Source organism: Gopherus evgoodei, chromosome 2, assembly GCF_007399415.2.
Source record: "Gopherus evgoodei ecotype Sinaloan lineage chromosome 2, rGopEvg1_v1.p, whole genome shotgun sequence".
Lineage (NCBI taxonomy): Eukaryota > Metazoa > Chordata > Testudines > Testudinidae > Gopherus > Gopherus evgoodei.
The window spans coordinates 2,104,661-2,128,250 of record NC_044323.1 but is presented as its reverse complement, the minus strand read 5'-3'; the positions used below and the strand labels follow the sequence as shown (position 1 = coordinate 2,128,250).

The 23,590-nt window shown below is 44.6% G+C and overlaps 1 protein-coding gene across 8 annotated transcripts in view; it reads right to left on the bottom strand.

Annotated features, from left to right (window-relative positions):
- SCAP (SREBF chaperone) overlaps nt 1–23,555 on the bottom strand; it is a 122,848-nt gene extending 99,293 nt beyond the window's left edge. The window contains exons 1-2 of one of the 8 annotated variants that reach the window (XM_030549769.1): nt 23,464–23,553; nt 20,177–20,279 (exon numbers count right to left, since the gene is read on the bottom strand). The gene's annotated coding sequence lies outside the window, so the exon portion shown is untranslated. Of the gene's footprint in view, nt 1–15,171; nt 15,421–16,356; nt 17,821–20,176; nt 20,327–23,463 lie in introns of those variants that run through there. The other 7 variants (XM_030549770.1, XM_030549768.1, XM_030549775.1 and 4 more) reach the window with 7 other exon arrangements.
- Nucleotides 23,556–23,590: the final 35 nt, after the last annotated feature.

The following is a 23,590-nucleotide window of genomic DNA, read 5'->3' as shown; positions in this document are numbered from 1 at the left end:
CTCCCGCACCCCAACCCCAATTTCATGAGCATTTATGGCCTGACATACAATTTCTATATCCAGATGTGGCTCTCTGGCCAAAAAAATTGCTCACCTCTGGTATAGAATAATTAGATACAAAAATCAGATACTTAGATGTAAACACTTTCCAAAATTCACAGAAAGCAAAGGTTATCCACAAGTTGTGTGTTGGAAAGATGAAATGTGTAATTTGCAAAAAGCATGAGATGTTTGCTTGATAAGGACAACGTTCTTGTAAATGGGCGCAAAATCCTTTATTCAGGACCTTACCGCTGCTTATGTCAAATTCAAGGAAGCAGAAAGTGTATCACTTTGTCCACAAGAAGTGCCCATTACTGGCTGCTCCATAAAGTCCACCTGGAGGTGATGCAAAGTTGACCACCTTGTTTTAAACCAGTTACAAAGCTGTTAAACTGGACTTCAGCTCGAGATTTTGAAACACACTGCAATCTGCAGGGCAAATATGGTCTTAATCTCAGATCAAGCTCTATTTAACACCCACAGAGGGAAACTTTACAGAGATAATCGCAGATTCAGGAAAGTTTCTCAAAAAAAATGCATATGAAATCTTGGTTTGATGAGTGAAGTTTGTGCAAGAGGGTTAACCTTTCATTCTCTTCGCTGACACAGTAGGCTGGAATATGGATGGTATTATACTGGGAATATGGAAAGAGTTAACAGTTGTGGGGGATTCTCTCAGAAGAGCTACTTTTCACAACCGATTTGCCTGAGTTTAGTGCAATAAATATAGGTTGCTCAAATGTTGTGCAGACCAAGTTTAAATGAGGTAAACTTCATGATACTCTGCACTGAACCCAGCAAAACCTTCAGCTTGCTATTTGGGATCTCAATAAAACCTCTAAAAGTCTGAACTGAGACTAGTGAATTTGAAAAGAAATCTTTCAAGGTCCCAAAAGGCAACAGGAACTTCAAGCCCTCATTAATACAGTGGAGTGGACTGTGAGCTTATTCAGAAATAGCTACCGCCTATGCTGGGTGTTTAGTCAGGCCAGATCACTGAAAACAATGATTAAAAAGACACCCATCAGTTGGAACATAGGCCAGAAACTGAATCAAAACTGATGCAGCCTGAGTTAGGGAAATTGTTTAGGACATTAAGGGTATGGCTACACTTGCAGCTGTAGAGCGCCGCCGCGGCAGGGCTTTGAAGTGCGAGTGTGGTCGCGGCGCCAGCACTGGAAGAGAGCTCTCCTAGCGCTGCAGGTACTCCACCTCCCCGTGGGGATTAGCTTACAGTGCTGGGAGCCGCGTTCCCAGCGCTGGGGCACTGTTTACACTGGCACTTTACAGCGCTGTAACTTGCTGTGCTCAGGGGGGTGTTTTTTCACACCCCTGAGCAAGAAAGTTGCAGCGCTGTAAAGCACCAGTGTAGCCAAGGCCTAAGACAGGCAAGTTTGTGAACACATTATATCCTACAATGGACTTAATCACAGCTGAGACACTCACTTTTCAAGAAGAGGTTCTCTTGATGGTTGAGGATCTGCAAGAACTAGAAAGCACTGTGCTGGAATTCACAAGAATGAAAGATATCCCTGACCTAAAACTTATGGATGACAAAATTGAAAAGGTAAAGGCAAAGGTGCAGAAAAGTTAAATCTATATGATTGAGGCTGCCAATGAACTTCCTGCAGCAAACATTTACCTGGTGTCAACAGTGATTCCACAAAATGATTCATTTTTTTTAAAAATTGACTGCGTGACCCTGTCCTCTCCTGGGTTCAGGACAAACCACTACCCGAATCCTTGGCTGGTGTACAGAAACAAAGGTGATTTTATTTGGCTCACAGGCATTTGTTCCCAACCAAAGTCATCCGCAGCAAATCAAGAGAACAACAGTCCCGCCTTCCTTCCCTCAGGGAGGCTCTGACAGGCTGCTAACACGCAGCTATTCCTGCACCAAGCTAGGTCTCAGGGTGAGAGCTGGAAGTCTGGTCTCCTTCCCTTGACCAAATGAGCTGTGCTCTTTCCTTTCAGCCCCTCCCTCCAAACCTGACACCTACTGCAGGTGTATTGGGGGGGGAGGGGTGCAGCTGACTGAGCCCACCATAGGCTATTAACCCTTTCCTGGCCAGTATGGGATATGCATACCCAATTGTAGACTCAGATCCATTACGGCAAGGTACAAGTCATTCTGATAGGCCACTTAAGCAGATACAGCGTGATGAGGAAGAGGAATATGCCCATGTCAGTGATTGCCTTAATCAGATATAAATGTCAAATTCCTAACAAGAGACAGGGAACATGGATGTTTAACCACCATAAATAAATTGGCTAAAAGGCCACTCAGGTGATAACTGCCTGCAAGTTTTTGGAAGGCAAACAGCAACGAGGGAAAGTAGTTGTTTAGGCTCTTTCAAAGAGGTCTAACTAGGAGAAATGGGATAAAATCCAGCACAGGACAGTATAGTCTGAATAGGAGGGACGAGTTTCCTGACAGCAAGACCTAAGGCTACCTCGGCTTTTCCGCTCTTAGACGCACACTGGATAACCCTGCCGTTTGTGACAGGAATATGCGTAGTTTTAACTGCTTTGAGAATCCAACACAGTACACCACCACAGCTGTGCGATGTGAGCCGAGCACGTAATACAGCAAACACTTAACTTACTCAGCACTAGAACAGCCTGATTTTGGAAGCTTCTTTTTTCAGACAAGGTGACAACTGAGAATCCACTGTCATTACAGTACTGACCCTGAGAAACCAAGCATAGCAATTTGCAAGCCTGTTTAAGTTACTGTTCTGAGTTTAAAACTGAACTCCCAATACCAACCTTTCTACAAAAGAGACCAAACGTCATTGTCCCAAACAGGGAGTTCACTAGATCGTTTACCCACTACTGCCTGTTTGGTTTGGCAAATCAGTGAAAACAGAAGCCAAGTTTACTGAAGAACAGTTGCAATCTCACCCTTTGAGAAGAGCTACGGCCACTTTGGCTTCTCAGCCTGCTGCTTTCTGGGGACAGCTGGCATTTTGGGCATTTTAATCAGACATCTAGAATTAGTCTCCTCGTACTTGATGCACGAAAAGAAATAGTTTATTTCCCAAAGCTCAAGCATCTGCTGCTTGCCTTACATTCTATTAAGCCAGAGATGTAGAGTCAGTCATTGTATCTGATGGGCACTGGATATCTAAGGCAACACTTGCTCACTGTATCACTGACCTGTTGAATCCCACATGGCTTAGAATAAACAAGGCTGTTTTTCAGCCAAGAAAGGAGCAGTTTAGGAGTACTGAGTATATCCTACTTAATGCATAGAACATCTTGCTCACATACGTTATTTTTTTGACTAAAATTAACTTCTATCAGTAACTTTTGTTACTAACATTACTAGTATTTTGTTGGGAGGGAGCATTTTCTAAACAATAGAACACTGGCTGGGGGTCAGAAGATCTGGGCTTTACTTTCACCTCCACCAGATTCACTTCGTGACCTTGAGTAAGTCAGGTCATTTCTCTGTGCCTCTGCTTTCTCTGCTTGTTAAATTCAGGTAATACTATCCTCACAGACAGACAAACTTATATTTATTAATTCTTGAAAATCTGAAGTCTTCAGACAGAAGGAGCTAGAGAAGTACTTTACAGTAAACGCCAGCCCACCAACCAGTAGTCTGGCTTAAAACATTTACAGGACACTAGATAAATTATAAAAGATCAGGGGGGAGTGGAAGGAAGAGAGATTTGTCAGTTTCACTCTGCTCCAATTCTTGAACGTGTTAGAAGCAGATGCATTAGAACCGTCCGTGTGCAGACTCAAGATACTGCTGCATCAGTTCACATTCACAAAGTTGTCTTCACAACTATAACGGCTAGACTTCTTTAAAAGACCTCAAGCTTTGAATCTAAAATTATTCTGGACTCAGAACCCACTTATTCAGAGAATCCAGGTTTCAGAGTAGCAGCCGCGTTAGTTTGCATCCACAAAAAGAACAGGAGTACTTGTGGCACCTTAGAGACTAACAAATTTATTTTAGCATCAGCTTTCGTGGGCTACAGTGTTCCATTCTATGCATCCGAAGATGAGCTGTGGCCCACAAAAGCTTATGCTGAAATAAATTTGTTAGCCTCTAAGGTGCCACAAGTACTCCTGTTCTTTTTATTCAGAGAATGTTGCCTACTCTCCACTAACAAAAGGATTTGTGAAGTCTTGCATAACCAACCCAACAAAAACAAAAGATTACATGCAAATAGAAATGACACTAAAGCATTCTATCATAAGCTCATAAAACAGTATTTTGCATTTCTGGCACCTTGCATCCAAGGATCTCACGGCACTTTCCAGACATGTAATGAAACTACCACCTTACCCATGTGAGGTACTCCTTCCATTTTACTAATGGTAAAAATGGTGGTACGCTGAAGTTAGACAACGTGCCCTAGAATGGGGGATCCTGAACTGTGGTATGTGAACCATCATACATAAGCTTCATGCTCCATCCATTTACTTCACAGCAGTTTTGTTGTGTGTTTTGTGGTTTTTTTTAATCAATGACGATTGGGACCCACAGCCCTAGCACACACAAAGCACATAATACAGCCAGGAACAGAAGCCAGGTTTGGGCTTTTTAAGCACCTCAAGATAGTCAGATAAAAAAGGTGCTTAAACAATAATTCTGTACATCTTTTATCCACTCCTTTCTTAAGCACAGAGCATTATTACGATAGAAGATTACAAAAATTCCAATACGTGCCTCAGGTGTGATTTAAATTAAGATCCTTTTCTCTCACTGCAATTTCAACGCTTTATTAACTACCAACCTTTATACCCAGCAAACAATAGTTAATGTAACAATGTAAGAGCCCTGAGGGTGGGACTAAGATTAGCAGTACCTGTAAACTGCCTAAAGACAGCCCCACATTATATGTTCCCACCCAGCTATTAAGAAATGATGGCACAACACAACATTACTCCACTATTGCTTGAGAAACATTTCTCATAGCAGTCTTGCTACACAGTCTACCAAAGACGTTGTGCTGCGTCTGTGGCCTCACCACAAAGTGCCAATCCAATGCTGTAACAGCTTCACAGAAAAAGGAGAATTCAGGTTATAACCAGTTCATGCTACAAATAGGATGGAAGAAGTTTCGAACAAGCTGGAGCCAGAAACTACATTGTCACCTCAGCCTGGTCTCCCCTCTCCTACATACAGTAAGAGAAGGCAATAGCACTTCTGAACCACTGCAGAGCAATACAGCACAGCAAGCCACATCACCTGAAGGGAAGCAAAGCTTGACTGCAAAAACGTAAGCAAGTTTTACACTGGTGAACTGCGCTCTTTGTGGACAGCCGGGGAGATATTCTTCACTGCTGCTTGTTGGTGAATAGAAGCTAACTTCCCCACTAGCGTGCCTCACTCATCACTCATAAGGATGGACCTTCCCTAGGGAAGAGGGCTGAATCTCTGTGGGACATTCCGCTATTGGTTTCTCTAGGGCAGTGGTCCCCAACCATTTTGGCTGGTGGGCACCAGCCGAAGGACCGCTGCGGCGGTGGAGCACCCGCCGAATTGCTGCCGAAATTCGGGAGCGACACCTCTCAATGACATCACTTGTCGACAGCAAGCGGCATCAGCGAGAGGCGTCCCCGCCAAAATTCGGGGGCGATGTCTCTCGACGACGTCACTTGTCGGCGACAAGCATCGTCATCGAGAGGCGTCCCCGTAGAAATGCTCTCCCGGGGGCCAGGACGCGGGCACCACGTTGGGGCCCCCTGCTCTAGGGAGAGCATCTTTCAGTCAGCTCTGCCATCTAGTATGGTTACTGAAGTCTCCTGGGCTGTCAAGGGAGCACAGTTCACTAATGTAAGATTTACTTTACCACAAAGGTTTGACATAGAAGGCGATGGTCCCTATCCCAGGACTTTTCATCCCTTCCTTCCATATGCAGGAAGTGAAATATGAACACAGCCAATAGGATGAGAGCTACTGGATAGTTTGTCTTGTGTGTACAAAGTTTAATGAAGAGTATGTAATAGTGACAGACCCTTCATACTGAATAAGGCTATATCTATACTTAGACTGCTTAGCGGCGCCGCTGCAGTGCTTCAGTGTGAACACTTGCTACACTCCCGTCACTGCAATTAATCCAACTCCCCGAGAGGCAGTAGCAAAGCTAATGGAGGAATTCTTCAGTCAATCTAGTATTGTCCACACTGGAGGTTTGGTCAGCTTAACTATGTCATTCAGCTTAACTATGTCACTGAACGACGTAACTGGGTCAACCTAACTTTTTAGTGTTAACCTGGCCTAAGTCTTGCACTGTAAAATACCATTCTCCCATTTCCACATATTTTAAGTAAACCATCAGGCTTGCAACACTTCCCAAGCACAGAAGAGGAACAGGTTATTTCTTTTGGCCATAAACCCACCCGACTGAGAAAAGCCATGACTATACAGACTAACACCAAAGTGTGGCTCAGCAGGCAAGGAAGTACACCCTGTTACTCTGCAGCATTTCAGATGCCTGATGTGACTAGTACACTCTAGTTTGGCTATCTTTACTCTTGGGATTATCAAGACCGTGGCTAACAGTTTCCAGGTTCTTGCAATGTCAGATTGACCAGGTAGGGAAGCAAGAGATTCCATATTTAATCAAAGAATTTCTCCTTGAGGGAGGTAACAGTGGCTTGATGACTCTTCTAGAATCTATGAATCTATGTGTGCAGGACTGGAAGGGACCTCGAAAGGTCATGGAGTCCAATCCCCGCCCTCATGGCAGGACCAAATACTGTCTAGACCATCCCCAATAGACATTTATCTAACCTACTCTTAAATATCTCCAGAGATGAAGATTCCACAACCTCCCTAGGCAATTTATTCCAGTGTTTAACCACCCTGACAGTTAGGAACTTTTTCCTAATGTCCAACCTAAACCTCCCTTGCTGCAGTTTAAGCCCATTGCTTCTTGTTCTATCCTTTGAAGCTAAGGTGAACAAGTTTTCTCGCTCCTCCTGATGACACCCTTTTAGATACCTGAAAACTGCTATCATGTCCCCTCTCGGTCTTCTCTCTTCCAAACTAAACAAACTCAATTCTTTCAGCCTTCCTTCATAGGTCATGTTCTCAAGACATACCACCACTCCTCACTGAGCAGCAATATTGTATATTCTACACTTCCTCCTTTCACCCTGAAAATCACTTTATGGACTCCATATATAAAAAGCATCCCCTCACCACTGAAATGCAGCCGCCCTGGGCGTGGATGGGTGCAGTTAGGTATACTGGTGCACCACAAGCTCAGTAGCAGAGGCAGAGGGTACATTTTACTAAAGACATGAGGGGGAAAAAAAAAAACCTCTGATTTTTTTTTAAACCAACGCAGCTTAAGGTCCCACATGAAAGAGCCCCATGCAGCAAACGTCATAGAATTCTGCTTATCTATGTCTAAAGGAAGACAAATTGAATCAACCCTGCTGGGATTTGATCCCAAGGATTCCAGACAGCATTTCAAACCTGATGCTTTGGTCATTAAACCTTTCCCTCTGGACAATTTCTTGTGAACACAAGGTTGAGCCAGCTTAGTCGGACACTGGCAGATGTAAAAAAAAAGTTGAACCTAAATTCAGTTTTCAAAAAACTTCATTGTAGCTACCTTTTCCATAATGTCACAAAAAAATGAAAAATAATTTAAGTATTCCTCTGCAGTCTTAGCAACACATACCAGAGTACTGGGCTAGTAAGACAGTGAAAATAAGTACTCGATACTCATTGTTCAAGCTTAGAGAAAAGCAGTTAATAACCAGCACTGATTTTTTTAAAAGAAGTAATTTCATTTAATCTTATTGTTTTTAGAAACATAGCTAAGGGATTCTGCTTTAAATATGATTTTTAACTTGCCAACATCTATTTAAAGCACCAAGTATGGGGGATACAAGATTGGGGTTGAGTGCATCCGACAGTGATGAATAGACACATCATGCTACATTGCTGACTATTAGAATCCCCACTGGAGTGTAAAATATATCCTAAATATATTCAGTGTCTGCATGTACTGTAGAGCAGATAGACAGAGCCCTGACATCCCCCTTCTACTTTGCATGATAGAAACACATGCTTCCATTAGGACCAGCCCTCAGTTTAGAAGCAGAATATGCTGGGACCTCCGCTGGCGTAGTTCTGTATGTACCGGTATGCTCTGGCTCCATACTATGTCAGAAAAAGGAGGGACTCACCAAAAAAATGCAGATCTGTACAGGTTCTTCCACTTCTCTCCCCCTTTGCCCAATATGAAGCAGAAAAAGCTGGCTAGCATTCCCTTACAATGCAGCTCTGTAGGTTAAACAGGGCACATGGACTATCTGAGGGAATTCACCTTCCTAATGCTACATTCACTTGCAGTGTATTTACCAGATCGATAATCTCCCAGCAGCATCCATCCTGAGAGATCAACTGGGGACAGACTAAAGAATAACTTCTACTTTCAAAGTCATTTCAAAACAAGAGGCAATAACAGGACTGATCCTGTTTGGGGCTGGATGAAACATCCTATTTCAAAACTCTGCTGTTACATGGGAATCACAGGTGCCAAAAGCTCAGTCTCCAGGCAAAGAAGGCTAGGTAAACAGCCAGCCATTACAGGACAGAGGGCATTCCTTACAGAATTTAACATGCATCTCTACATACTGTACAGACACAAACTTGCTGTCACTGCATAGGAGGACACCACAATCCTCCACTGTACCCCAGGAGAGAGACAGCATTTGCAAGTGGCACAGCTAGCACCAAGGTCTATCATCTGAACCCTAGCCTTCACTGAGCAGCAAAGGCTCTCTGCAGAGGTGAGCGCTGTACAAGTTACCTGAAACTCCGAACATGCAAGAGTTCACAATGAAGATAATGATGAAAATGAATTCCACCACATTCTGCTACCAACTACAAGAGACACACAGGAGGTCTCTGGACCCTAGATCTTATACACACCTGGGAGCAGGTGTCTCAGAATGCTGGCCTTGGGTCTACACAAGAGGCCACTACACAAATTGCTCAGCTGATCCGTAACCTGAAACTGCTAGACATTATAGCCTCTCTTCCCCACTTACCAAAGCAGATCCATGGAGGAGCACAGACAGCAGTTGCAGTAGGACCTCTCCTCTCCCAGCCTGAAAGATGTTCCAACAGCAGTGACAATAAGAAAGGGGAAATGAAAGAGGAACACATGGGACCCAACCTTCCAATCATCCAATAAAAAAAGTCTCCTGACTGAACTGACATTTTGACATCTGCTTCAACGAGGGCTGGTGGGTGGGAAGTGGAGCCATTTCTCTACAGAGAGGTTCAGAGATGAAAAATCAAGTATGTGCTGAGGACATTAATCTCCCTTCATGAGCCTGCTAGACAGTCAGCTCCATAACACCATGCTGCTGTTCTCTGCTTCTATTCCCATGGAGAGAACACTGCGCTTTGTGCGGCGCAGATACACAAAGGCCAAGTGAAACAGAACATTTCCTGTGGGAAAATCACAACCCAAGCACTGACCCTGTGGGGGCTGGTGTCCTGTGTGGGTGAATACTGACTCCACTCTTTGGACATTTTGAAGTCTTGCTTCTGAATCTGTCCTGTGCAGAGTATTCTGTGTAGTAGAGTGTTCCCTTTAACATCCCCTGCCACAGAGGTTCATGTCTAACAAATTCATTTCAGGTTCCATTCCCATCTACCCACGGAAAACAACATCAGCCATGTGATCAACTCAGTACCTAGGTCCCTTCCCATGTTCTCATCACACGAGATACACATCACAACTGCCAGAACCGGACCACGCCTTTCCAATGCAAAACGTATCACTAACTCTGAACACATCATCAACCAAGCCAGCTCCCTGGCCCCCTATTCCACTGCACATCAAATTAAGGCTTTAACTGTTACAGTCTTGAAGATAAGAACGGCAAGCTTGCCCCTACCTATATATCGGATCTGATCTTCTTTCATGTGGTTCACCAATAAACAGCAACCACTTCCAACAAACATCAGCTACTTCTTGCTTATCCTTTTCCCAGTGTGTCTCCACAGCTTTTCCCACCATGCCTCTTGGGCTTCAAATTGCTCCCCAAGCCATTTCCCTCAGCTCATTCAAATCCCTCTAAAAATAAACTCACTTCTGCCATGAAGGTGTAAATAACAAACAAAAAATTAAGGGAGCATACCATTAAGATGCATGTCTCAGTGGGCAGTCACTCTTGATGCCACCCTTTTCTATCCTCTCCCCTCGCCTATAACACTCAGTCGAGTCTTGGGATGTATTGGACTGTAAGCTGTTTGAAGTATGGACCATCGCTTTGCCTGTTTTGCAAGGCACCTACCACATCTTTGGGTGCTGAGAAATAATGATCAGTATCAAAATAGCCAGGATTTGAGAACACAAACAAGAAAAGTAAGCTGGCTTCACAAAGGCTTTAAAAGAAGAGAATGGAGCTGCTGAAACAAGCAACCCTCCATCTTACAAACAGGCTTAATTATCTCAGTAACAATCTAAAGTGCTGATTCCTTTATGGTAGCACAAGACAAGCACCAGCCCTCATTTTGAGGACATCCAGTGGTCCTCTACTCCACAAGAGAAGGGAATTAAGTTGAAATTTGTCCAGGACAAATGAGTTGAGAACCAATGTAATTACTATATTTATTTGCCAGAATGTCCCTCTGTACTTTCAGTTGGACTAGACGTTCTTTGCTTCTTGTCATAAAATGGCATATAACGCTACTCTGACTGGTATGGATGACATGAACACACATTCACGCATGCCCTGAAAATCCAGATATTCTGGATGAAAGACAGTAAAGAAATGGAAGGATCAGCTGAAAGACTTCTACATTGCTCAGAAATTTACTCCCCATTTTGGACTTAGCCAAGGGGAGGTTAATAGAATTTCTATCCACATCATATGAAATAGAAGACTTACTTTTCCCAACATAGACCCCTTTTCTACAAAGCTACAACTTTGGACAAGAGTTCTCTCAGAAGTGGTCTAGTTAGCAGCCCCCTGTTCTTCCCACAACCATATTTACAGGAAGAAAAAATGACTATGTAGAATGGTACCTTTCTCTCTCAAGATATTTTCTTCCAGCACATCTTACTGGAATCATAGCCATTTACAACATTGCCAAATTTTAATTGCTGTATAGGGCATACAGTAAGTACAGACATGGGAGTGCAAGCTGGAATTTATCCTGCCTCATACATCAAATTATCAGCTAAATTCTAACTGCAAAATCTTAGTATGTAAAGCAAAACCCAGTCTGACTTAGAGAAATCTTGACTTTTAAGCAGGATTAAGCCAGGTGTTGAAATCACATTAAGAAAAGAAATGGGGAGAACCAAAGCATCACACTTCAGACAACAACAGCTGCCCAGAAAGCAAAGTGAACATGGAGAGAATGGCTTGGTATAGAGAAGAGATGTAGATCACCACATTTTACTGAAGGACTCAACAGAAAGAGCTACGTATCAGTTTAATGTAGAACCTGCCCTCTGCATAGTACCACAAGGACATGCCTCTTCAATAAGTGTAAGTGGTTCTCAATGTCTTCAAGCCCTTCAGAAAACAGTCCCATTGCTCTGATTGCCAAGAGCTTTTTTTCAATCAAACATGATTTCCACTGAGCCATTCTGCAGTAGTTTGCCAACATTCATTCTATCAGTCCACATCAGGTTGACAGCCTCCTCCACCATTCATGGCCTGAAGCTAGCCATGCTTGGTAGGATAGGTTAGTAAGAGGCAGTTTTAGCCGAGTCCATTTCTCTCCACTACCACCACCGCAGAAGCAGAACTTGCCTGGGACTGCCACAGCCAATAGCCTTACTCAGAAATTTAAGGCTGATTGACACAAATATCAGCTCTATTACTAGATCCCGACTGGCCTATCACCGTTACCACATAACACTGGGTCTCGTTTCCTTCATTAGGGGGCACCATTTGCATGGGCAAACCTGAACATTAGTTGAAGGGAGTCTGTACTTAAAATATGGGGAAGTGGTTTTGTTCAAGGATTCTGCGGTTATGAAGTTATGGGGAGCACTTCACCAGCCACCTAACGGAAGCCATATAATGTTTGATCATGTCACCACTCATGGAATAATCAGCCTTGTTTATCAATTTGGCTGCTTCACAACAAATGGCTAGGGAATGCACCCGCCCTATAAGACTCAAAAGGATGATGCAACAATCACATGCAATTACATCCTCTGCACTCTACATTGGAACGCAGCATACTGAGAACCAAAGGAGCAAGGTCTACCACTGTCCTCTGCAACTGATCATGGAGGGGAACAGGCCCACTCGATACTCAGCAGATACCTGCTCGGTGCTACAGAGGAAAGCATAAAAAACACCAAGAATCTCATTAACATGCCCCTGTGGGCAGGGAGGGAAAGTTCTTTCCAAATTCCAGCTATGGAAGTCAAGTCGAGCAAAAACTGTCTCCTGGATGCAAGAAAACACCACCATAATTTAAGCACACAGCTCTAATTACACCCCAAAATGCCAGAGCAATACATACTGTCTTGCAAATGTACTCTTTTCCAGTTTAAAAAGTTTAAAATATATCTCCATGAAAAATAATCTGTAGGGATTAGAAGTGCCAAGTATTATTATTGCCATTTATCCTGTTGTAGGCCTTAACTAAACTCCATCCCCTCAATATCCACCACCACTTTGTAGCTTTCCAGCCCTCTCTTGGATATAGTTTGACCAAGTTATACCATGTTAGCTCTTTCCACAGTCAATCAATCCCTCCAGTTCCTGGATCATAGGTTGCTCTTCTCAGCTATTTATAATCTACAAATAACGTACACTTATCGAAGCTAAGTTTCATCTTCCTGCTCATGTTCCCTCTCACCCCATGACTCCAAGTTTAACACTTCAGTTGTAAGCTTCTGAGCATATCTTTCTATTTGTATTGTGAAGCACCTAACATACTTTTGAGCATTATTTAATAAGACAGTAACTCTCTTTAGTTTGCCAAGACATTTGATAAATGAGACCAATGAAGGAAGACCGTATTTCTGACTGAGAAGTACTTTTAGGCGGGGATGGATAGGTCAGATAACACTTCCACCGACACCTCTACCCCACATCCTGTTTGTGTTTTTTCTCTCTCTCTCTCTCTCTCTCTCACACACACACACACACACACACACACACAGAAGGCAAGAAACAATTTAGCACATCCACCACAACGGATGTGAAAGAATTACAAACCCACCCAAAACCAGTGCACACACTTTTGCACACCAATTATCATGCTGAAACAGCACACAACATCTTCTCCTTCTAGTTTTAAAAAGTGTCTTATGTACTTTCCCCACACTGTCTTCAACAAACAGGAGAAATGATTGGCTGTAATAGAGCTGAGGCATCTATATAATTTATTGTATGTATTGCACTAGTGCCCAGGGATCCCAAACATGGACCAGGGCCCCACCATGTTAGGTGTTATGCAAACACACACAAAAAAGACAGTCTTTGTCCTAAAGTGCTTACAACCCAAGTACAAGACAAGAGACAACAGGTGGATAGAGACACAAGGGAGCATAAGGAAACAATGAGACATCTCTGTTCTTGAAGGACCTGTGTATTGTCCCACTAGCCAGAGCAGCATTGCAATCTAGTGGTTAAAGCACAAGACCTGAGCTTTTGTTTCCTGCTCTGACACTGCCTCACTCGGACCTTCAGAAAGACATTTCCCAACCTGCATGCACAGGGATAATATTTACCTCCCCACTCCTTTCTGAAATTTTTTGATAACATTGTCACCATAAAGGCGTGTATTTATATTAGTTCCAATAAAAACCATCAGTTATGTATTATATGCACAGTGTACCCAGAAGAGATTCACTTGGCTCTGAAATAAGCAATTCCCCAACAGCACTGTCATCTGTTTACTTTTACATCCAGTTTCGGGTAAAAGTTTGGCACTGCCTCTGCATATTTATCCTGAGCACATGGCTCCTTTCATTAGGAAGGATGAATCCCTCATGGAGGAGGAAGCAAGATAACACTGAACAAACTGTGGTCTTTATTGCCCTCTAGTTTAAAAAAAAAATAAAAAAAACCACACACACAAACCAAACAAAACACAGAGGGGAGACTCTGTGGGCCAAGAATCATTTCTGCATGGCATGCTCCTTCCTAGAAGTGGCCTTGGGTACACTTTTGAACACAATATTTTCTATGGCTGCAGTCTTGCTAAGGGGGATTTCACCATGACAGAAGAGAACAGCCATATTTCATTTGTTTTTTTCCATTTTCCAAGGGCAATTTTTTTTTGGTGGAGAAAGGGAAAGAGGGTTTATGCAACACTCATATGTGTTCTACTGAAGGGGGAAATGATGATGCAGGAAATTGCTATCGCACTTCTCATCTCTAGATCAGCAGCTCAATCTTGGGGCTACTGCAGTGAATTTTCAAAGCACTTCTCAGGTAAACTAGATAAACTAGATCTGCACAGCAAAGTCTGTACCACATTTCTCAGTTTTCTCCCTCCCATCATAATAGGAGGCTCCTCTTGATTTTGCTTAGAAGTGGTGGGTTGGAGAGGTTTTCTGCATCCATTGGTGGCTTTCTGAGGATTAGGTGGACTATTACATTTTTAAAGGAAGTTGGCATGTTAATTTTCCTGAAGGAAACAGTAATTTCTGTTAGTAGCAAGCACAATTCTCCATGGGTTTTTACCAGCCAGGAGTGCCACCTATTTTACAGGTACCAGCTCAAATATTTACAGCGGTTATTACAGTGAGACAGGATCTAACCCTTTCAGGGGTGATCAAGCAATTAATTTGAGCTGGTCCATTTCTGAATTTTATGCCTTGACCAATTCCTCTTGTATTCAGAAGGGCTTTTTTTCAGAGTAGGATGAAAGCTAGTCACAGCAGCCAGTGCTTGGACCCAATGACTGATTAATTAATTAATTGGTTCACTATGCACAACAACTGCTGGCCACTATTTTATGGTCCTGCTAGAGGAGGGACAGACTCTCTTCAAGTTCTGTACCTGCAGCAGCAGAGCCCTACAGGAAGTCTATGTGTGCTGGATCAGGTTTTGTGCCACCAACATTTGTTTTCTGTCTAAGCAAACCATTTCACTAGCCATCTCAGTGATGATCCGAGCTGGTACTGAGTGGATATCCTATGAGCTTATTCATACCTTAGCCTTTTAGCTGTGTGGTTTGCCTTGAAGAATATGCAGGAAACTTAAAATGATTCAAATTTCTTTGTGAGAAAGCCAGCCCAAGTTGTTGGTTGTTAGAAGAAGAACATGCACACACTCAGACACCAGGTGTTACTAATAATCCCACTTCCCGTTCCTCAGATGAAAGGTGCTGTAGAAGTGAACGCTTTCCCAACACTAACCAAGCCTCAACTTCATAGATGGGAACCTGGAAAGAGATTGTGATTTGCTCAAGCCCATCAGAATTAAAACCTAGAGCCAGTCCTCTGGCTCTAGCTATTAGAGTATACGACCCCTTCAACCAACTGTTCTATATATTTTGCCTTATGTTTTTCAGAGCTGTGCAACATCATGGTTTTGAATCTGAAGAGTCTTCTCAAGTTTCTAGGAAAAGCACCTAGGGTTTCTAAAATCCCTGTACCATGCAATGCAGGTAAAAAAGCACCTTTTGCTGTCTTTGCATATTTCCATTAGCTGGACCCAGTACAACTCATGTACTTCAGCCTGAGGTACACTTAAAAGTTTTGTTAGCATAGTTATTTTGGTTAGAAGTGTGGAAAAATAAAGTCACCCCCATGACAGAGCCATACCAGCAAAAGCCCCAGTGTACAGATGCAGTATATCAATAAGAAAGTCCTTTTGCTAGTATAACTTACTCTCTCCAGAGAACTGGCACGTAATAAGCTCTGTGAGCAAAAAGAACTCATTTCTCAGTATAAGTTGCATCTCCACTAGGGGAGTTTACTGATAAGAGCTTGTAGACGTCTGGCGTTGGGGTGTGGCCCTCTCAGGTGCAGTGGGGAGCAAGGGCGCCTCACTACCCACAGCAAATAGGTCAAGGTTCAGGCCCTTCAGCAGGGGTTGAGCAAACAAAGAGTCTATAAGCCCAGACCCTGGGTCAGGGCGGGGCAATAAGCAGTTCAGGTGAAAGGCCTCCTCAGGCCAGGGAGAGGGGGAGTCTGCCACCCTTGGAAGGGTGGCAGGGGGAACGCAGGCCCTCCCACTCCACTGCATTCCAGCCCGGGGCCCTAGCAGCGGCCAAGCCTCACTGCTGTCAGTGGGGATTCTGGCCACAACACATGACATGGGTTCAGGCTCTCCGGGAGCCAAACCAGGGTCGGCTATCCCTGGGCCACTTCCGATCTCCCCCTCTCTGGGTACCTGTGTCTAGTCGGCGTCTTCCAGTGGGTCCCAGACCATGGGCTCCTCAGGATACCGGGCACGGGGAAGCTCAGGCCGGGCGGGAGCTCAGCCACCCGCATCTGTTCTCTTCGGCGACCGGCCTCCGAGTGTGCGCCAGGGCTGGGCTTTTATACTTTCTGTCCCGCCTCTTGACTTCCAGGGGGCGGGACTGGCTGTGGTGGCTCCGCCCACATTGGCAGCGGCAGCAGCTCAGCCCTCTCAGGTGCAGCAGGGAGCCTCGCTACGGAGCTCTACTCACAAATCCTTTTAAGCGTGGGCAAGGCATTAGATTTGCACATTTATTTCAGTCACATACATCTCTTCACTAATTTTCAGCTCTGACATACAACTAACAGGTGCTCTCCTCAAAGAAAGAGCAATGTGCTGTGTTAGAAGAAAAAGAGAAGCTGAGCATACTTCTGACCTCTTAGACCACTAAGTAAAACGTTAGCCTTCAGCATTGATTTCCCTATAATATTACCTCAAGCCACCTGATATTTATACACTAAAACTTTTTTAAAAACATATTATAAAAATGAACTTTCTTTTAAACAGCACTTTTCAACAAAAGGGAATTTCAATGCACGCTACAAACTTACTAAGCAATTGTACAGACATACTGAGTTATTTCACACTCCACTGAAATGCAGGTACTGTGAGGTGACACTCAATAGCAATGGATTACTTTCAAACAGACTAGATACAAAAATACAAAAATATCTTTTCACAGGCCTGACTACACAAGGCGCTAGAAGCTCAGAACTCCTGCTGAAGCCAGCACCTTTCAGGAGCAGATGATCCTCTATTTTAATTCTGAACAATACGGTAATCATATAAAAAATTACAGATTAGACATTTGATTTTTGAGAGCAGCAAGCCACTACTCAAGCCTCTCCATCCACTGGTGAAATACCTCCTAAAGCAACTTTGTTACAAAACTAGTCTGACTTTGAGACTGTTGCTATTGAGAATAAGACACCTATTATTCCCCAGGCATCTCTGTCACAATGGTCCATGCAAGATTAATTTAACCACTGCCAAAGAAGAAATGCAACTCCTCTCCCCTTCCCACACTCAGAGGCTGCCCACTCCCTCACGATGAAGAGCACAGTCCCAGAAGCAGGACTCTTGTTGATCCTTGTCAAGAGACTCTGATTATGCAAGACCACTACAGGCAAGAGTTATGTAAATGAAGCAGTTGCCCCAACGTCAGGGCTGGCATCAAAGAATCACTGAATACTCAACACAGTCCCATTCTGTTGCTTTTTCTTCTTTGGTTTGGACTCTTCAGATAAGCAGGAATCATTGCAGATTCTGAGCTTGAGGGGCTTCTACAGATCATAAGTCACAGAGCTGCATTACTGAAGAACCCCCCACAGCTGCTGTCATGGTATAATTCCCCACTCTGAACCTTAGCGTCCAAAAGATGGGGTACCAGCATGAATTCCTCTAAGCTCAATTACCAGCTTAGATCTTGTAGTGCTGCCACCAACCAGGATTTGCAGCGCCTGGTACACTCTGGTTCCCCCAAAACCTTCCCTGGGGACCCTAAGACCCAGACCCCCTGGATCTTAACACAAGGAAAGTAAACCCGTTCCCCAACCATTGCCTCTCCCAGGCTTTCCCTCCCTGGATTACCCTGGAAGATCACTGTGATTCAACTCCTTGAATCTTAAAGAAAAGGGAAATACACCTTCCCCCCTCCTCTTTTCCCCTCCCCAAGAGGTAATACAGATTCAAGCTCCGTGAATCTAAAACAGAGGAAATTCCACCTTTCCCCTTCCCTTCTCTCTCCCTGTCTCCCACCAATTCCCTGGTGAGTACAGACTCAATTCCCTTCAGCCCCAACAAGGGGAAAAAAAATCCATTAGGTCTTAAAAAAGAAAAGCTTTTAATAAAAGAAAGAAAAAAGTAAAAGTTGTCTCTATAATTTAGATGGTAAATGTTACAGGGTCTTTCAGCTATAGACACTAGAGAGAAGCCTTCCCCCCAGCACAAATACAGATTAAAATCCTTCCAGCAAAATACACATTTGCAAATAAAGAAAACAATCAAAAAGACTAAATCACCTTCTACTGGTACTTACTATTTGAATAGAAAATTAGAGAGCCTGTAGGTATGTCTGGTCACTCTCAGAACCCAGAGAGAACAACAGACAGACAGACAAACAAACAAACACAAAACAAAGACTTCCCTCCACCGAGATTTTAAAGTATCTTGTTTTCTGATTGGTCCTCTGGTCAGGTGGTCCAGGTTCACTGCTTGTAACCCTTTAAAGGTAAAAGAGACATTAACCCTTAACTATCTGTTTATGACACGCCCCCTCAGAGACCCTGCACCAGATCTAACAACTTATTTTCTTTGCTGTCAATGAGGAGATGAAAGGGTAGTTACTTGCATGGATTGGGTAGAATAAGAAGAGAGCAAGGTGGCAGATGGAAGACAAGTTGGGTAGGTAGTGGCTTAACGACAAAGAAGGAGCTTGAATGTGAGACAGGTGGGAAGAAGACAGTGATGGGATTTGGAAAGGGGCTGGACACAGTGAAAGCAGCAGGCAAGGAATAGGATTTTCACAGCCATGTGATGGTCAGGATAGAAGAGTGAAAAGGCAGGAAGTCTGAATATTCAACCTAAGTTTTCACAGTTTCTTTGAGCTGCATCCCCTTATGCTGTAATTAATCTCATAGACTTTAAGGTCAGAAGGTACCATTACGATCATCTAGTCTGACCTCCTGCACAAAGCAGGCCACAGAATCTCACTCATCCACTTCTATAACAAACCCCTAACCTATGCCTGAGTTACTGAAGTCTTCAAATTGTGGTTTGAAGACCTCAAGCTGCAGAGAATCCTCCAGCAAGTGACCCATGCCCCATGCTGCAGAGGAAGGTGAAAAACCTCCAGGGGCTCTGCCAATCTACCCTGGAGGAAAATTCCTTCCCGACCCCAAATAATGTCTATAATATGCAGACATTTAATGCAACACACTAAACGGATTAAAAACTGGCTAACTGATAGGTCTCAACATGTAATTGTAAATGAGGAATCATCACTGAGCAGATGTGTTTTCCAGTTAGGTCCCACAAGGATCAGCTCTTGGCGTTGTGCTATTTACTATTTTATCAATGACCTGAAGACAAAAAAGTCATCACTAATAACATTTGCAGATAACATAAAAATTGGGGGAGTGGTACATAATGAAGAGGACAGGTCACTGGTTCAGAGTGATCTCGATCACTTGGTAAACTGGGTGTAATCAACCAATACATGTTTTTAATATGGCTAAATGTAAATGTGTATATCAAGGGTTGGCAACCTTTCAGAAGTGCTGTGCCGAGTCTTCATTGAATCACTTTAATGTAAGGTTTCGCATGCCAGTAATATATTTTACTGTTTTCAGAAGGTCTCTTTCTATAAGTCTATAATATATAACTAAACTATTGTTGTATGTAAAGTAAATAAGGTTTTTAAAATGTTTAAGCAGCTTCCTTTAAAATTAAATTAAAATACAGAGCCCCCCTAGACCGGTGGTCAGGACCTGGGCAGTGTGAGTGCCACTGAAAGACACGCGTGCCATAGATTGCTTACCCCTGGTCTATATCTACAAACAAAGAACGTCAGCCATCCTTACAGGATGGGGGACACTATCCTGCAAAGCAGTGACTCTGGAAAAAGATTTGGGAGTCATGGTGGATAATCAGCTGAACATGAGCTCCCAACATGACGCTGTTGCCAAAAGAGTTCATGCAATTCTCGGATGCTTAAACAGGGAGCAGCGTAGGAACAGAGAGCTTATTTTACCTCTGTATTTGGTGCTGGTGCCACCGCTGCAGGAATACTGAGTCCAGTTCTGGTGTCCACAATTCAAGAGGGGTTCTCTTGTCACTGTAGCCAATCCATCTCCCTGAAAGGCAGTAGCTGGCTCGACAGAATTCTTCCGCTGACCTAGCACTGTGAACACTGAGCATCAGGTTGGCATACCCATCTCTCTCGAGGGTGTGGATTTTTCACAGTCTAAGGGCTTGGCTACACTCACACTTTACAGCGCTGCAACTGGGGTGTGAAAAAACACCCCCCTGAGCGCTGCAAGATACAGCGCTGTAAAGCGTCAGTGTAATCAGGACAGCAGCGCTGGGAGCGCGGCTCCCAGCGCTGCACACTACATCCGTAAGGGATGTGGTTTACATGCAGCGCTGGGAGAGCTCTCTCCCAGCGCTGCCGCTCTGACTACACTCACACTTCAAAGCGCTGCCGCGGCAGCGCTTTGAAATTCCAAATGTAGCCATACCCTGAGACATAACTATGCCTATAGTTTCAGTGTACTCCACTCCTTAGAAAAGCTACACATCTTTAGCTCAAACGAAGACTGTCACTCTTCTCTAGCCTTTTGATCAAGTCCTTTATTTTTCTCTGCAATTTCATGAAAAGTTTGATACTGGGCATGTCTAGTCACCCCTTTAGCTCAACAAAAGGAGCATTTAAAAATTCTTCCGATAATTGTCTACAGTAAAGATTTAAGTTAATCAGATGCATTGACTATGAATATCAGGACATACTTTCAGTTTTCTAAAGTTAAACTGATTGTATTTTGCCCTTCTATAATTTTAGTGAATCAGATTACTAAAGCGACATATTTGGAAAGGTAAATAGTAAGCATCCTGCTAGACTGACACGTCTATACGGAGCAGAGTTAATCTCAGCCATTCAACTTAACCACTGAAAGCTAAGTATTCTTGTGAAGGGAGTCAGAGACTAACAGCACGGGACTGTCAGCATGGTTTATATCTAACAGGACAAATAAACCCTGGCAGTATTCCTTTTTTAAAAGAATATACCAACTGACTCACCTGCTGCATCACACAATAGTTCCTGTAACTCTAATCTAATTGTATTCATGTGTTGCTAGGGAAGTCATTGGTTTCTCAAAGGATTTATAATAAAGAGGCAGGATAAGTGCAAAGGGGATGTTCCTTTGTATTTTAAAACCCTCTAAAAATAAATGGAAGTTGCATCCAGAGATTTTGGGAAAAGGTATCAAGTGGTGTAGCTTCTCCTTCCAAAGTTCAACTCTCAGCAAAGGCCCAACTGTTTTTTCCTCACCACACACAGAGACACACAACCACATCACTTCAGGGCTTTTTTTCCCCACATACAGTGCTGCAGCTATGTCGCTGTAGCACTCCAGTGAAGACACTACTACGATAGGAGAGCTCTTCCCATTGGCATAGTTAATCCACATCCCCAAGAGGCTGTGGGTACATCAACAGGAGAAGCTCTCCTGTTGACACAGCACTGTCCACACAGGGGCTTAGGTCTGTATAACTACATCGGTCAGAGGGTATGGATTTTTCACACCCCTGGTGATGTAGTTATACTGCGATAGGTCCGTAGTGCAGACCTGGCCACAGTCTTCAAACAGCTTCTCTGCCTCCCCATTCCTTCCAGAAGCCACTCTCCTCCTCTTTTGCAGAGCTTGAAACAGTTTCTCTAATCCAGTGGTTTTCAACCTTTTTTCCATTTGGAGACCCCTAAACTATTTCAAATGGAGGTGCAGACCCTTTTGGAAATCATAGTTTGTGGAACCCCAATGGCCCACAGACCACTTGTTGAAAAATCACTAATCTAGCACTTACAAGCTAAAAGGCTAGAGCTACTAGCCAGAGTGAAATAGCCCTGTGTCACCACACCACCTCACCCTAAAGTACAAATGTTGGTCTCTTAATGTGATAATCAAATATTTCTCACTTGTCAATTCAGTCTACTTAATAACTGAGTAACTTACTTAATGTCTGACTTTATTAGACCTTCTTTCCCTCCCTAACTGCATGTTACTTTCTCTCTTTTCCTTCCTTTCATTGATCAGATTGCATCTATTTCAGTGTCTGTGATTAACTTCTTCTCTCCCACCCTCCATCCTCCTATTTCCATTCCCAGACCACCATGTGGTCTCTTCCTACCTTTTCTGTGTTTTCTCTCTCACACGCATGTCCTCGCTTAGAGTCTATTTATCCCCCATGCCTTCCCTCCCACAAAAGGAGGAATGGCTCAGGGTCACCACTCCCTGATCACCTCTAGCGGAACGAACAGGGGGCTGCTCTGTTCCCCATGCTCCCTTCCCATTCCCTCTTCCTGCAGGCAGACAGAGCAGTGGCTCCTCAGCATACACCTAACTTCCATTTGACTCCAGTGAGGGAGCCCCCCCCCCGTCTTACTTTTTAGAAACTGCTATGAACTAATCCAGGTGACTGAACCTCTTCACTCACCCCATACCTAGTACTTGCCTCTTATCCCTTCAGAATCCGGCTACTGGGGCAAGTGAGCCTTTTCCTCAGCCATTCTTAAGGTCCAGAGAAGCCGCCCGATCTCTCTCCAGCACAGGGCAAGTTAGCAGGATGCTTCTCTGTGCTGCTTCATGCCCCCTCCCCTCTTTGCTTATTATTTAACTCCTTCACGGGACGGGCCTTTTAGCTACGGTCTGTACAACTCTCCAGGCAGTTTCTCCTCTCCTGTAGCGGGAGACTGAGGCCCCAGGACCAGAAACAGAGGCAACCTGAAGCAAGAGTCCGACTCACAAAAAAAATTCTCCGGCACCAGCCTCCTGCATCTGAGCCGAAGGCTGCTGGGCGCAGGGCCAGAGGGAGGGGGTGAGGTCTGTCTCCTCCCACTGGTTGCAGGGCATCCCGAACAAGCAGCCTCCCCGGGGGTGGGCATGGCTGGCCCGGCCCTGTGGGAAGCAGACAGCCCCGGGCACCGGGAGTCTCCCCACAGCCCCCGTGGGCTTTACCCGGCGCACCTCCCAGGCCGGTGCGTCCCGCCCGCGGGAGGCGGGAACCCACGCGGGGAGACGGGCGGTAGCGCCACGCACCCTGCCCGGGAACGGGGGACTGCCCCTCCCCCGCTCGCGGTGCCCCCCTTTTAACGGCCCCCTACGGCGAGGGGGCGGGGCGGGGCGGGGGCTCCCCCCGCTCCGCCGGCCCCACGTGTCAGAGCCCCGGCCTGGGCGGTCGCCGACCCCGCAGTGCTCTGGCCTCGCGCCGCGACCTGAAAAACTGGGGGAGGGGGGTGAAGCGCGCGCGCGCGTCTCTCACCTTACGGGGAGCTGAGGGGGCGGGTCTCGCGCCGCTCGGCTCCAGCCCGAGCCAACGCCTCACCTCTGACCTTTCCCCTCTCACCCTTACGCCGAGCCGCGCCCACGCGCGCAGGGATGGCGGCTGA